At 42.5% G+C, this 14,032-nt stretch overlaps 1 pseudogene across 1 annotated transcript in view; it reads right to left on the bottom strand.

Annotated features, from left to right (window-relative positions):
• The window catches only part of LOC143294914 (single-stranded DNA-binding protein 3-like), a 139,046-nt pseudogene extending 128,787 nt beyond the window's left edge, over positions 1-10,259 (bottom strand). Inside the window, exons 1-2 of the transcript XR_013056967.1 lie at positions 10,188-10,259; positions 9,705-9,777 (exon numbers count right to left, since the gene is read on the bottom strand). The product of XR_013056967.1 is annotated as a single-stranded DNA-binding protein 3-like (transcript). The remainder of the gene's footprint in view (positions 1-9,704; positions 9,778-10,187) is intronic.
• Between the last annotated feature and the right edge of the window lie 3,773 nt (positions 10,260-14,032).

The following is a 14,032-nucleotide window of genomic DNA, read 5'->3' as shown; positions in this document are numbered from 1 at the left end:
GCAATTTAACTTCATCCCCAGGCACTGACAAAGTCAAAGTATGAGCGCGCACACACACAAACACACACACACATAACTACAATCTCTTAACACTGATGCCCATCTCAGACACGAAGACCGACACGTATGCAAACACAAAACCAGATACAGCCACACAGCCAGCGTAAACAATCGCCCCATCTCTCTCCTCATCTCCACAAACTGTTTGTCTGATCAATGATCCTCACACCAGCTGTTATGCTGATCACTGACTAGTGACAGCTCTTGTTAAAGTAACATTTTTATCAGTTTAAAACAATGAACAGTGATTCCGACATCAGTAACAGCTCTCGTTATAATCAAGATTAAATCACTGAACATGAACAGTGATTCTCCAAGACATGTTAAAGTAACACAAAACAATAGTCAGTCCATAAAAAAAGGATTTAAAATAACTTCTCTTTTGTTATCTATATCTGCACACACAAACACCACCACCAATCAAACGTTTTTTCCTCCATTAACTCTCTCCATACAAACAGTGAAAGAGACGACGTTAACAGCGTTTCACCCCAATTACCATCATCAAAATATTGCAAGCGGAAGGCTCTTATACTGAAGAGGTGAATGTTGACAAAGAATACCACAATTCTGATGACGGAAGCTAAAGGTTGGGTCATTCAGACACCCACTGGACATCCGAGGGGTCTGTGTAGAGGAGAAGAGAGGAATGGCCGTACTGAGTAAGTTAACTCAAAGAACTTTGGCACTGAAGCGGAACACCCCTGCAGTGGGTGGCCCTAGTGTCACAAAAACGGGGATGCCAAGGATGCTGGTAATCAGGAAAGCCGAAGGAATGGTGCAGGAGCTGACAAAGGTCCCTCCCACACATCCCTCTGAAGCAGGACCCAACAAGGAAAGAGTTTTCCCTTGGTTATACACGGCTTGGGTGGAGGAAGAAAACTGTGTAAATACCCATCAGAGTAAGCTTTGTGCAGAAATTCTCATTTCAAAACATTACACACATTTTTTTTTCAATTCATTTTTCAAGAAAAGGGAGAAATGCAGTGGAACTGAGAGGTGGGGAGGGGGGGTTGTGTTGTTATTTAACCTTCAAAATGATCACATCCCAAGAAAACATTCACATTCATGATCTCATCTCTTGTACTGTTGTAGAGACTGTGTGTCACTGTGTGTGTGTGTGTGTGTGTGTGTGTGTGTGTGTGTGTGTGTGTGTGTGTGTGTGTGCACTGCAATTTGTTAAAGTTTCGTTTTTTCTACTTTTGTGTCAAACACTAATCTGTAGTAACTGGTGCTGTAGTCTATGACAGCTGTCCTCCTCACAACTTTCTGATGACATGGCTACACACTGTTCCTCCATTCTATCAATTTCTTTCACAAAAATGGACAATGGCATCTCTAACCATAATATTTAGTGTGGTGGTCTATGGCACCTTTTACCATAACTTTGAAGTGTGGTGGTCTATGGCACTTTTAACCATAACTTTGAAGTGTGGTGGTCTATGGCACTTTTAACCATAACTCTGAAGTGTGGTGGTCTAGGGCACTTTTAACCATAACTCTGAAGTGTGGTGGTCTATGGCACCTTTTACCATAACTTTGAAGTGTGGTGGTCTATGGCACCTTTTACCATAACTTTGAAGTGTGGTGGTCTATGGCACCTTTAACCATAACTTTGAAGTGTGGTGGTCTATGGCACTTTTAACCATGACTCTGAAGTGTGGTGGTCTATAGCAATTTTAACCATAACTTTGAAGTGTGGTGGTCTATGGCACTTTTAACCATAACTTTGAAGTGTGGTGGTCTATGGCACTTTTAACCATAACTCTGAAGTGTGGTGGTCTAGGGCACCTTTAACCATAACTTTGAAGTGTGGTGGTCTATGGCACTTTTAACCATAACTTTGAAGTGTGGTGGTCTATGGTAATTTTAACCATAACTCTGAAGTGTGGTGGTCTAGGGCACCTTTAACCATAACTCTGAAGTGTGGTGGTCTATGGCACTTTTAACCATAACTTTGAAGTGTGGTGGTCTATGGTAATTTTAACCATAACTCTGAAGTGTGGTGGTCTAGGGCACCTTTAACCATAACTTTGAAGTGTGGTGGTCTATGGTAATTCTAACCATAACTCTGAAGTGTGGTGGTCTATGGTAATTCTAACCATAACTCTGAAGTGTGTCAGGAGACACCACAGTGGCCTAAGGGTCCACTACACTAAGCATCCAGAGAAGTTGGCAGAGTTCTGGCAACTACTAACAGACGTCATGTGTGGACCACTGCCAAGGAAAATGCCGGGATTGTTCAATCTTGGCAGTGTGTCATCCGACAGACAGGCATCCACTCTGAACAAGAATTCCATTTCATCATCATAAGCTTTGCTCTCACACAAACTCCACCAACCACTCTGACAGACTGGACAGTTACTGGACGTTTAGAATTCCTAGTCCTACAGGAGCAGCTTCTACAGAATTCTGCCAGAGCACAACACTTACGCTGCCATGGGTTCTTTTTCAGTGTGCCAAGTGCGTGCTGCACAAGAGACCTCAGTTTATCATCTCATGCAAAGAAAAAGGCGCTCAGTTTGATTTTGCAGAGAACCTTGGAAGAAAGGGTCCGACCAGGACTCAAACCCAGACCCTCACAAACACTACACAACTGGCAGATGACAGTCTTCACCCATTCTGCCACCTTCCTCCCTAAAATGTATCTACATGACATACATGCAGTGTGAATGCACTGTGCCAGTGCTAGAGATGTACGGTTTCCCTTCAGGCTTTACCCAGCACTGAGGTGGCAGCCTGCAGTAAAAGGCCAGAGACACAGTGCAATGCTTCATAAAAAAAACCTCATTTGTAACCCGAGAGGATAGCTCCAGTTTAGCCAGACCCGTAGTGTGCTCCTTGTCACATCTCCGTGTGTGTTTGTGTGTGTGTGTGTGTGTGTTTGTGTGTGCGTGTGTGCATGTGTGTGTGTGTGTGTGTGTGTGTGTGTGTTTGTGTGTGCGCACGCGCACGCCTCTTGTGCCTATTCACACACGAGTGCCAGTGTGTATTATATATAAATAGAAAACTATGAATTCACATTCATGTATGATATGCTTGTAGTGTTGGTCCAGGATGTGGATGCGTATTATTCAGTTTCATGGTTTATCACTGAATCTGTGTCCCTTCTTGTAATAGTTCTATTTAGTAAATCAGTGTGTCAGATCAATGCTCACAGGGGACAGAGCGTGTCTCACTGTCGGTGTGCATCACATATAACTGTTAGTCATGGATACCAATTATTTTAAACAGTTGCATCTACGTGAGCATGAATCATCAAATATGTATACATACAGCTGTTTCTTGCATTTTTTTCTGGATAGAGAGCAAGTCAGAGTAAATCACAGGGTCTGTCCCTCAATGTCTTATTCGGTTACTGTTTCAGTGGTCAGTCCTGGACAGTAAGTGAATGTGAATCATTAGTTAATGGTCAGTCTTGGACAGGAAATGAGTAAGTGAATGTGATATCATTACTTAATGATCAGTCTTGGACAGCAAGTGAATATGAAAGCATGACATAATGGTCAGTCCTGGACAGTAAGTGAATGTGAAGTCATTACACAATGGTCAGTCTTGGACAGTAAGTGAATGTGAAATCATTACACAATGGTCAGTTTTGGACAGTGAGTCAATGTGAAATCATTACTTAATGGTCAGTCTTGGACAGTAAGTGAATGTGAAGTCATTACTTAATGGTCAGTCTTGGACAGTAAGTGAATGTGAAGTCATTACACAATGGTCAGTCTTGGACAGTGAGTCAATGTGAAATCATTACACTATGGTCAGTCTTGGACAGTGAGTCAATGTGAAATCATTACACTATGGTCAGTCTTGGACAGTGAGTCAATGTGAAATCATTACACTATGGTCAGTCTTGGACAGTGAGTCAATGTGAAATCATTACACTATGGTCAGTCTTGGACAGTGAGTCAATGTGAAATCATTACACTATGGTCAGTCTTGGACAGTAAGTGAATGTGAAATCATTACACAATGGTCAGTCTTGGACAGTGAGTCAATGTGAATCACTTGTTAACTCACTCAGTACGGCCAGTCCTCTCTTCTCCTCTAAACAGACCCCTCGGATGTCCAGTGGGTGTCTGAATGACCAACCTTTAGCTTCCAGTCATCAGACTTGTGGTACTGTTTGTCAACATTCACCTCTTCAATACAAGAGCCTTCTGCTTGCAATATTTTGATGGTGATAATTGGGGTGAAACGCTGTTAACTTCGTCTCTTTCACCGTTCGTATGGAGAGAGTTAATCTGTCCCAGTGTCTGTTTCATGTATTTATCTGCAAGTAGGGCAGTGAGTCAAAGAGTCACTGAATGTATGTCTGTGTCATGTATTGGGTTCTTGGATAGTGAGACACAGTGAGTGTGATTAATCATACTTGTGGCTGTTTTAAGCCTTGGCCTGGAATAGTAAACGAGTGTGAATCACAACCTGTGCCGGTGTCTGTGACCCTTTCAAATTAAAGTATTAGTAACTCTTTCAAGTCTTTGCGACAGCGAGTGAGTGAATGTGATTCACTGAGCATGGTTCCCTGAAGTGAATATGTCTGTTTCATGTGCTGTTTTGGGATGATTGTGAATGAGCATAAACTGCTGAATACAGAGATGTCTTGCTTCATTCATCCTTTCATGTACATGTTTCCCATTTATACGCCACTACCTACCTGTCTGCTGGTTGTATCAATCAGTGCATATGTACTCTGTGCACCTGTCTGTAACTCATGTTACTCATTTGCTCTTAGTTCTCAATCAGCAACCACACAAACCCCTGGAGACCGCAGGAAACAACAAAACAGACAGAAGCAATGGCAGTATGAGAGACTTAATATAAATAACAGAAGCAGTGGCAGTATGAGTTAACAAGAGAGACATAAATTGATAAATATGACATGTCAGTGGTGGTGGCAGTATGAGAGTTAATAAGACATATATATATATATATAACACATGACAGAGGCGGTGGCAGTACGAGAAAGACATAAATATGACATGACAGGAGGTGGCAGTATAATAGAAACATAAATATAACATGGCAGAGGCGGTGTCAGTATGAGAGACATAAATATGACATGACAGAGGCAGTGGCAGTATGAGAGACATAAAGATGACATGACACTGACAGAGGCGGTGGCAGTATGATACATAAAGATGACATGACAGAGGCGATGGCAGTATGAGAGACATAAATATAACATGACAGAAGCAGTAGCAGTATAACTATAAGAGTTATTGAGAGAGATAACATGACAGAGGTGGTGGCTGTATGAGAGACATCAATATAACATGACAGAAGTGGTGGCAGTATGAGAGAGACATCAATATAACATGACAGAAGTGGTGCCAGTATGAGAGACATAAATATGACATGACAGAAGTGGTGGCAGTATGACTATGAGAGAGACATAAATATAACACATGATAAAAAAAGAACATGACATGACATAGCAGACTGGGAAGGGCGTGACATGACAGGCCAGGCCATGATAAAGGATATGACAGGCTGGACCGAGCATGACATGACATAACACACTGGAAAGGACATGTGTCAGGCTGGAAAGGACATGACATGACATGACAGGAAAAGCAAACAAAGGATGGACAGAGAGAAAGGGAGGGAGAGAGAGGACTCTCAAATGGGTGGAGAGAGACCGACACAAGCAGACACAAAGACAGGAAGGAAAGAGAGTCATACTGACACACTCAAAGAAAGGCAGGATGGAAAGAGACAGACAGACACAGAGAGGGGGGGGAGGGGGGACACACATACTCAAAGACTGGTTGGAGAGAGAGACTGACACAGACTCAATCTGTCAAAGACAGAATGAACAGAGAGAGACTGACACAGACTCAAAGACAGGATGGACAGAGAGAGAGACTGACACAGACTCGACAGGATGGACAGAGAGAGTGGTGACACAGACTCAAAGACAGGATGGACAGAGAGAGTGGTGACACAGACTCAAAGACAGGATGGACAGAGAGAGACTGACACAGACTCAAAGACAGGATGGACAGAGAGAGACTGACACAGACTCAAAGACAGGATGGACAGAGAGAGACTGACACAGACTCGAAGACAGGATGGACAGAGAGAGTGGTGACACAGACTCAAAGACAGGATGGACAGAGAGAGTGGTGACACAGACTCAAAGACAGCATGGACAGAGAGAGACTGACACAGACTCAAACTGTCAAAGACAGGATGGACAGAGAGAGATTGACACAGACTCAAACAGTCAAAGACAGGATGGACAGAGAGAAAGGGAGGGAGAGAGATGGATGGAGAGAGACCGACACAAACAGACACAAAGACAGGAAGGAAAGAGAGTCATACTGACACACTCAAAGAAAGGCAGGATGGAAAGAGACAGACAGACACAGAGAGGGGGGGCGGGGGGGGGGTGGGGGGGGACACACATACTCAAAGACTGGTTGGAGAGAGAGAGACTGACACAGACTCAAAGACAGGATGGACAGAGAGAGACTGACACAGACTCAAAGACAGGATGGACAGAGAGAGTGGTGACACAGACTCAAAGACAGGATGGACAGAGAGAGACTGACATAGACTCAAAGACAGGATGGACAGAGAGAGTGGTGACACAGACTCAAAGACAGGATGGACACAGAGAGACTGACATAGACTCAAAGACAGCATGGACAGAGAGAGACTGACACAGACTCAAACTGTCAAAGACAGGATGGACAGAGAGAGATTGACACAGACTCAAACAGTCAAAGACAGGATGGACAGAGAGAAAGGGAGGGAGAGAGATGGATGGAGAGAGACCAACACAAACAGACACAAAGACAGGAAGGAAAGAGAGTCATACTGACACACTCAAAGAAAGGCAGGATGGAAAGAGACAGACAGACAGAGAGAGGGGGGGGGACACACATACTCAAAGACTGGTTGGAGAGAGAGAGACTGACACAGACTCAATCTGTCAAAGACAGGATGAACAGAGAGAGACTGACACAGACTCAAAGACAGGATGGACAGAGAGAGTGGTGACACAGACTCAAAGACAGGATGGACAGAGAGAGTGGTGACAGACTCAAAGATAGGATGGACAGAGAGAGACTGACATAGACTCAAAGACAGGATGGACAGAGAGAGACTGACATAGACTCAAAGATAGGATTGACAGAGAGAGTGTTGACACAGACTCAAAGACAGGATGGACAGAGAGAGTAGTGACACAGACTCAAAGACAGGATGGACAGAGAGAGTGGTGACACAGACTCAAAGACAGGATGGACAGAGAGAGACTGACACAGACTCAAAGACAGGATGGACAGAGAGAGACTGACATAGACTCAAAGACAGTATGGACAGAGAGAGTGGTGACACAGACTCAAAGACAGGATGGACAGAGAGAGACTGACATAGACTCAAAGACAGTATGGACAGAGAGAGTGGTGACACAGACTCAAAGACAGGATGGACAGAGAGAGACTGACATAGACTCAAAGACAGGATGGACAGAAAGAGACTGACATAGACTCAAAGACAGGATGGACAGAGAGAAAGGGAGGGAGAGAGAGGACTCTCAAATGGGTGGAGAGAGACCGACACAAGCAGACACAAAGACAGGAAGGAAAGAGAGTCATACTGACACACTCAAAGAAAGGCAGGATGGAAAGAGACAGACAGACAGACAGACAAAGAGACAGACAGACACAGAGAGACTGACACACACATACTTAAAGACTGTTTGGAGAGAGACTGACTGACACACTCACACCGACTCAAAGACAGGATGGACACAGAGAGAGTGACACAGACTCAAAGACAGGATGGAGAGAGAGAGAGACAGAGACAGAGAGAGACAAAGAGAGACAGAGAGCGAGAGCGAGTCAGACCAACAGACTCAAAGACAGGATGGAGAGAGAGAGACCAACACAGACACATAGACAGGATGATGTCAGACTGACACAGACAAAAACAGGATTGAGAGAGTGTCAGACTGACACAGTTCAGTTGCTGGGTTCTGGTTCCAGAAGAGTGAGCACAAAAAGTTACAGACTTTTCCCCTTCCTAAATCCATTCAAACTCCCAAAGTTCCTGTTACACATCAGCTATTTTCTCCTCTCCTTTTTTCCTTTTAAATTTTCATTCATTCATTTTACAGTTCCACAAAGCCTTCTAGTTTTACTGCATGCCAAGTGGCAGCACTTTAATGGCAAACTGCATTCAGTTTGAAATGTCTCCATCTCGCATTCAATCATGCTATAGACCCTACTTCTGAATAAAACAAAATTCAGGTAACTCTGCCATCCCCTCAAGCTGTATGCAGAGGCTGCAGAAAACCTTTCCCTCCTGCTATGTCAGCAGTGCTCTGGCACCAAACCTGACTGATCGGACTGCCTTTCTCAGCTTTCAACCAAACACAGACACTTCAAAACTTTACATAATTCTTCATGGACTTTACAGACAGAATCTGAGCCAGCAGACTGGCCAAGATATGTGAGAAAGGATGAGTCAGAAGTTACTGAACCTTTTTCATCAAAAATATGTTTTGTGCAAGCCAGTTTAACAAAACCAAAAACTGGTAGGTGCGACTGCAGACTGTGCCATCTTATGCATGGAAAACCCAGCTTTAAACAGGAGAACGTAAAGGGTGGGGAGGAGAGAAGAAGGGGGGGGGGGGGGGGGACTGACCAAATTTTATCAATGACTATGTTTTCTTTTCTGATAGAATCTGAAAATGTAAAGCAGCCTGAGAGAAAGAAATCTGGGCAACACAGGAACAAAAGACATATGTATGGGTCATGCAAACACTACTTTTAAACAAGAGTAAAAGCAATACAGAACTGTGCACTGATTTTCGGATTACCGGTGTTGTGGCAGGATAAGATGAAAGTTCTTAGTCTTGTTGTGCAAGTAAAAACTTCAGAAGACTGAAACTTCCAGTTCTTTAGTATATGATCCAATGCCTCTCATTTATTGTTTGATGACTCAGCAATCATAATTTCTTAAGCTAAGTCAGGCTCAAGATCAGCTCTAGCCAGAATAAATGTAGCATCAGAATTTATGATCACTGAGTCATCACACAATGAATGAGACTTTTTTTTTTTTTTTTAATTTTGTTGTTGTTGTTGTTTCTGAACATTGCAAGAATTTGCCACACTAAAATCTACATAAACTGACTACAGTACAATTTCTTTTGACCTAACCTATGACTGATGTAAGTATAAACATATGTCAATTTTGTGATGGAAAGCTGCCAAGTGCCTGACACCATTAAGAGAGATAATATATATACATACATATATATATACATATATATATATATATATATATATATACACACTCCAGCTCTACATCATGAAGGCGGATGATGCCGGAGTGTGGTCATGGAATGGCTGATGGGGCTGCAGTCTGCAGACAATGGGAAAAGGATGAGGACAGCAGTCTGAAAGCACTGAGGGAGGATAGAGAAAGAATAGGGGTCAAAGGCCTTCGTTATTATTTTCCCCTCCTTCCCAAACACTGTGAAGCACAACAAAGCTACCGTTAACTTAAGACGCTACAAGTCACTACACGTGAAGCCTTTCGACAACCGGAAATGTTCGTTCCGCCATTAGAACAGCGTGCTATGTGAACTGGCATTCTTTAAAGTGCACAAATAAACCATTACTCACCTCCGAGAGAAAAGTCTGCGCAGATTTCTGAGCCCCGACATGTAACAAGTACTCGTACACGTACAAGGCTAACCTGCAATAGGACAGGGGTATTGTCAGTTGATACAAACATCTTCAGGCATTCGCTGGACAGTGCCCGAATCAAAACATCAAAAGTAAATCATGGAAAATTCGATTTTTCTTTTCCCTTCCCGTTCACATATTTTTTGTCAATTGCAATTAATGCAGTCTTGATCATACAAACTAATTATGACATAAATAAACGCACAAACGAAAAAGATATGGGCAAAAACATAAGGACAGCAACTGTGTGCTTAATAACCGGAACAGCCATTTTAGCCGTGGGTTTGAATGGGGCATCTCTGAGAAGCAGGTGGAGAGCGCAGTACAAAGAATCTTCATACTTTGAATGAAAGAGATGTTCAGAGCAATGAAAACATATGCAACCAATGATATTACATAGCACATGGATAAAGTACATACTTTTCTCTCGCCTGGGCGTCTGAGGGTACTGAAGATCCTTTCCCTTTCGCGTACATGCTGAATCTAGTGTCACTTCACCTGTCAAGCCATCAAGGACGACACTGACCCCGTTGCCTTGCCAACATCAAGTAGACCTGTCAAACGGCGAGCCGCCATTGGCTGGTTAAATATAGCCTGCATGGGGTGCCTCGAAACCCTGCAGTCTGTTCGTGGTGTGTTCCGACGACAAAGAAGCATTGGCTCGCTGCCAGTTATCTGGTTTGATCTGAACCTTCCATAGCTACTTGAAAGGAAGCATTTCTTTTCTTGTTGATTTCTATCAGCGGCGTTCCTCCTCCTTCCTGAACTTGTTTACAGAAATTTCAAAACATGGAAAGGCAGACTCTGTTCTTTTTCTATTCACAGTTTTTCGCTGGTTTGTTTTTATCGAATATTGCGAATATCTTCTTTCAAGTTGTGGATCTCAGTATATACTTCTTGATCAAAACGTAACTTGGGAACGTTGATGTGCAGAAAACTTTTATAATTCTATGCTGATCAACGCTGAGGCCAAAGCAAGAAAAGAGTGCTTTAGTTACATTAATGGGAATTTATGAGGAGGGAGGATGAAATGTCTTAGAGAGTAACTCATACGACAGAATAACCCAGCAACTTGTAGTATATCAACAGTGTTTCCAACGCGGCACAGCTTCTACTTAGACAAATATGTTATGATAAATATATAAGGAATTAAACATATGACATGTGTAAAATTAAATGTAGGGCTAATAAAAGATGATTATAACGAATTAAAATCATGGTATTTAGGGATCGCTGTATAAGTCTTCTTTTTCATGCTTCTTCAAGTTCTGGAAATCTCGGTGCAGGGTGCAGTTCCACCTTTTCGTTCATCCCACTTTCCCTCATTCATAGCCATCATATAATATGGCTCGTCCAATGTTGGTTCGTCTGTCAATGCTCCAGTGCCAGCAGCAGATCACCTAATTGCTTGTTGAATTTGAAGGGGGAAAAATGTATGTATGTATGTGTGTGTGTGTGTGTGTGTGTGTGTGTGTGTGTGTGTGTGTGTGTGTGTGTTAAGGGGGAGGGGGTGTAGTTATCTGAAAAGTGTGAAGCGTGACTGATCGAGACAGTAATAACGGTGCCTAGCTGGTTTTATTTCATTCTATCTACATCAACATAATTCATTCATACACTACATGCATGCATGCACACATACATACATACATACATACATACGATGTGAAGTGATGGTCTAGAGGCAACGCGTCCGTCTGGGAAGCAAGAGAATCTGAGCGCACTGGTTCGAATCACGGCTCAGCCGCCGATATTTTCTCCCCATCCACTAGACGTTGAGTGGTGGACTGGACACTAGTCATTCGGATGAGATGATAAACCGAGGTCCCGTTTGCAACATGAACTTAGCGCACGTAAAAGAACCCACGGCAACAAAAGGGTTGTTCCTGGGAAACGTCTGTAGAAAAATCCACTTCGATGGGAATTAATAAAACTGCACGTAGGAAAAAATACAAAAAATGGGTGGCGCTGTTGTGTACCGACGCGCTCTCCCTGGGGAGAGCAGCCCGAATTTCACACAAATAAATCTGTTGTGATAAAAAGAAAATTTACAAATGCAAACAAATACATACATACATACATACATACATACATACATACATACATACATACATACTGGCATATATACATGCATATAAATGCATGCATTCAGACAGACAGGCATATAGACATATGTACATATATACAGCATACATACATACATACATATAGGCACACACGTGCATGCATCATTGTGTGTGTGAGTAGTGGGTGGCGCAGAAGGGGTTGGGGGGGGGGAGGGTAGACGTTTTCGGTTGCTACCGTGAGGAGAAACAACAAGAACTGCATGAGAGATGAAAGAAACCCTTTCTAGATTAGAAGAAAAAGCTTTCTTGAATTCAACTGAACACAGTATTGACAACAAATGCACACACACACACAGCCTTACGTTACGTGCGCATAAAGTAAACCTAACATTTCCTTACCAACTTTTGGCAAAAGCTTTGTACGAATACACGATACGCAAATTCTTTGGACTTGGTAGTTTTCTTGAATTCAAACACAGTATTGACAATAAATGCGCACACACAGCCTTACGTTACGTGATCAGATTGATACAAACGCCGTATATAATTCTGTGCTCTTTGTGGGGTTGACTTTTTTAGAGTGACACCCATCCACATACAAATGACATCAGCATACATACTGTACTATATAACTACACGATTTGACAATACCTTTGGGAGATCCTGAATAAGAATATCAAAAAGTATAGGGGCTATAACTGAACCCCGTGGAATTCCCATGTCAAGTTTATGTGGCAAAAAATAATGTGTTCCCACCCTTGCTTGGATAGTTCTATTAGATAAAAAGATTTTTACATACCCATAGAGATAACCAGATATTCCGACTGATTTCAGTTTGTATAGCAGACGTTTGTGCCAAACCTGATCGTAGGTTTTTTTTAATATCAAAAACGTTGCCAAGACACTTTTTCTGAGGGCAAACTGACGTTTTATTTGAGTTGTAATTTTTACTAGGTATTCGACTGTTGATCTTCCTTTTCTAAAACCTGCCTGGTTCACTGGAATGATATTGTATTTTTCACAGTAAATTAGTATTCTCAGCAGGACTATTTTTTCCATTAGTTTACTGACATCCGTTGGCATCGATGCAATATCAAATGAGATCATAAAAAAAAACATCCCATAAAAATGTATCATTTTCCATCACAAAATATATCAGAAATGTTGGATATCTGGAAGTGTACCACAGATATGGAAAAGATCGATAGTGGTACCAGTTCTAAAAGCAGGAAAACCTAAACGTAATAAAAATAGCTATAGGCCTATTGCTTATGCGTGCGGATGTGTGTGTGTGTGTGTGTGTGTGTGTGTGTGTGTGTGTGTGTGTGTGTGTGTGTGTGTGTGTGTGTGTGTGTGTGTGTGTGTGGGTACGTACATCAGTTAGTGTTAAACTGGTTGGATGTCTATGCAGGATTTTGGTTAGTAAGCTGACGTGCTGGTGAGTGTTTAAGAGCATGCTCAGACGTCGGTTTTTACAGAAGTTGTACAGTGCGATACTTTTTACATGGAAAGGTGCAATGTATATTATTATTATTATTTTGTTGTTGTTGTTGTTGTTTATTACACACACACCCACACACACACACACACATATCTGTCTGTATCTATATATATATATATATATATTTGTGGAGAGAGAGAGAGAGACAGGGAGAGAGAGAGAGAGAGATGTATAAATATGCATAACATGCACACACAAGCGAACACTCACACACGTTAACGTTCGACTCTTCACAGTCCAAACGACACGATGATCCCGAGTGCATAGAGTTTTATGTATTGCTCTCAGGCGCCTGTGGATCGTAGCGCCGATCAGCTCCCTCCACCTCGGCGCTCACCCCTCCCCTCCCTCTTTTTTTTCTTTTCAAACCCCCTTTACACCCCAACCTCACCCCTACTCCCATTCCCATCCCTTCCACCCCTTCACACACACACACACACCACACACACACACACACACACACAAACTCACTCTCTCTCTCAGACTTCCGAGTTGGGTTTTGTACGATCTTTATTTACTTCTCTTTTCCTCTTCCCACAAGCAGCAAAGTTGGGCACAGCTACATAGACGTGTTCGCCAAAGGATTGCAAAAAGACAAAAGTGCTCTTCTTTTGCGTTCAGCTGCCATACTTATTGCTGTCTGAAATAAGAGAGCTCAACCGGACGTACACACTTAAAAACGTAGCTCTTAGGCGGCATGT

Source organism: Babylonia areolata, chromosome 20, assembly GCF_041734735.1.
Source record: "Babylonia areolata isolate BAREFJ2019XMU chromosome 20, ASM4173473v1, whole genome shotgun sequence".
NCBI lineage: Eukaryota > Metazoa > Mollusca > Gastropoda > Neogastropoda > Buccinidae > Babylonia > Babylonia areolata.
This window is presented reverse-complemented; position numbering and strand designations above follow the sequence as displayed.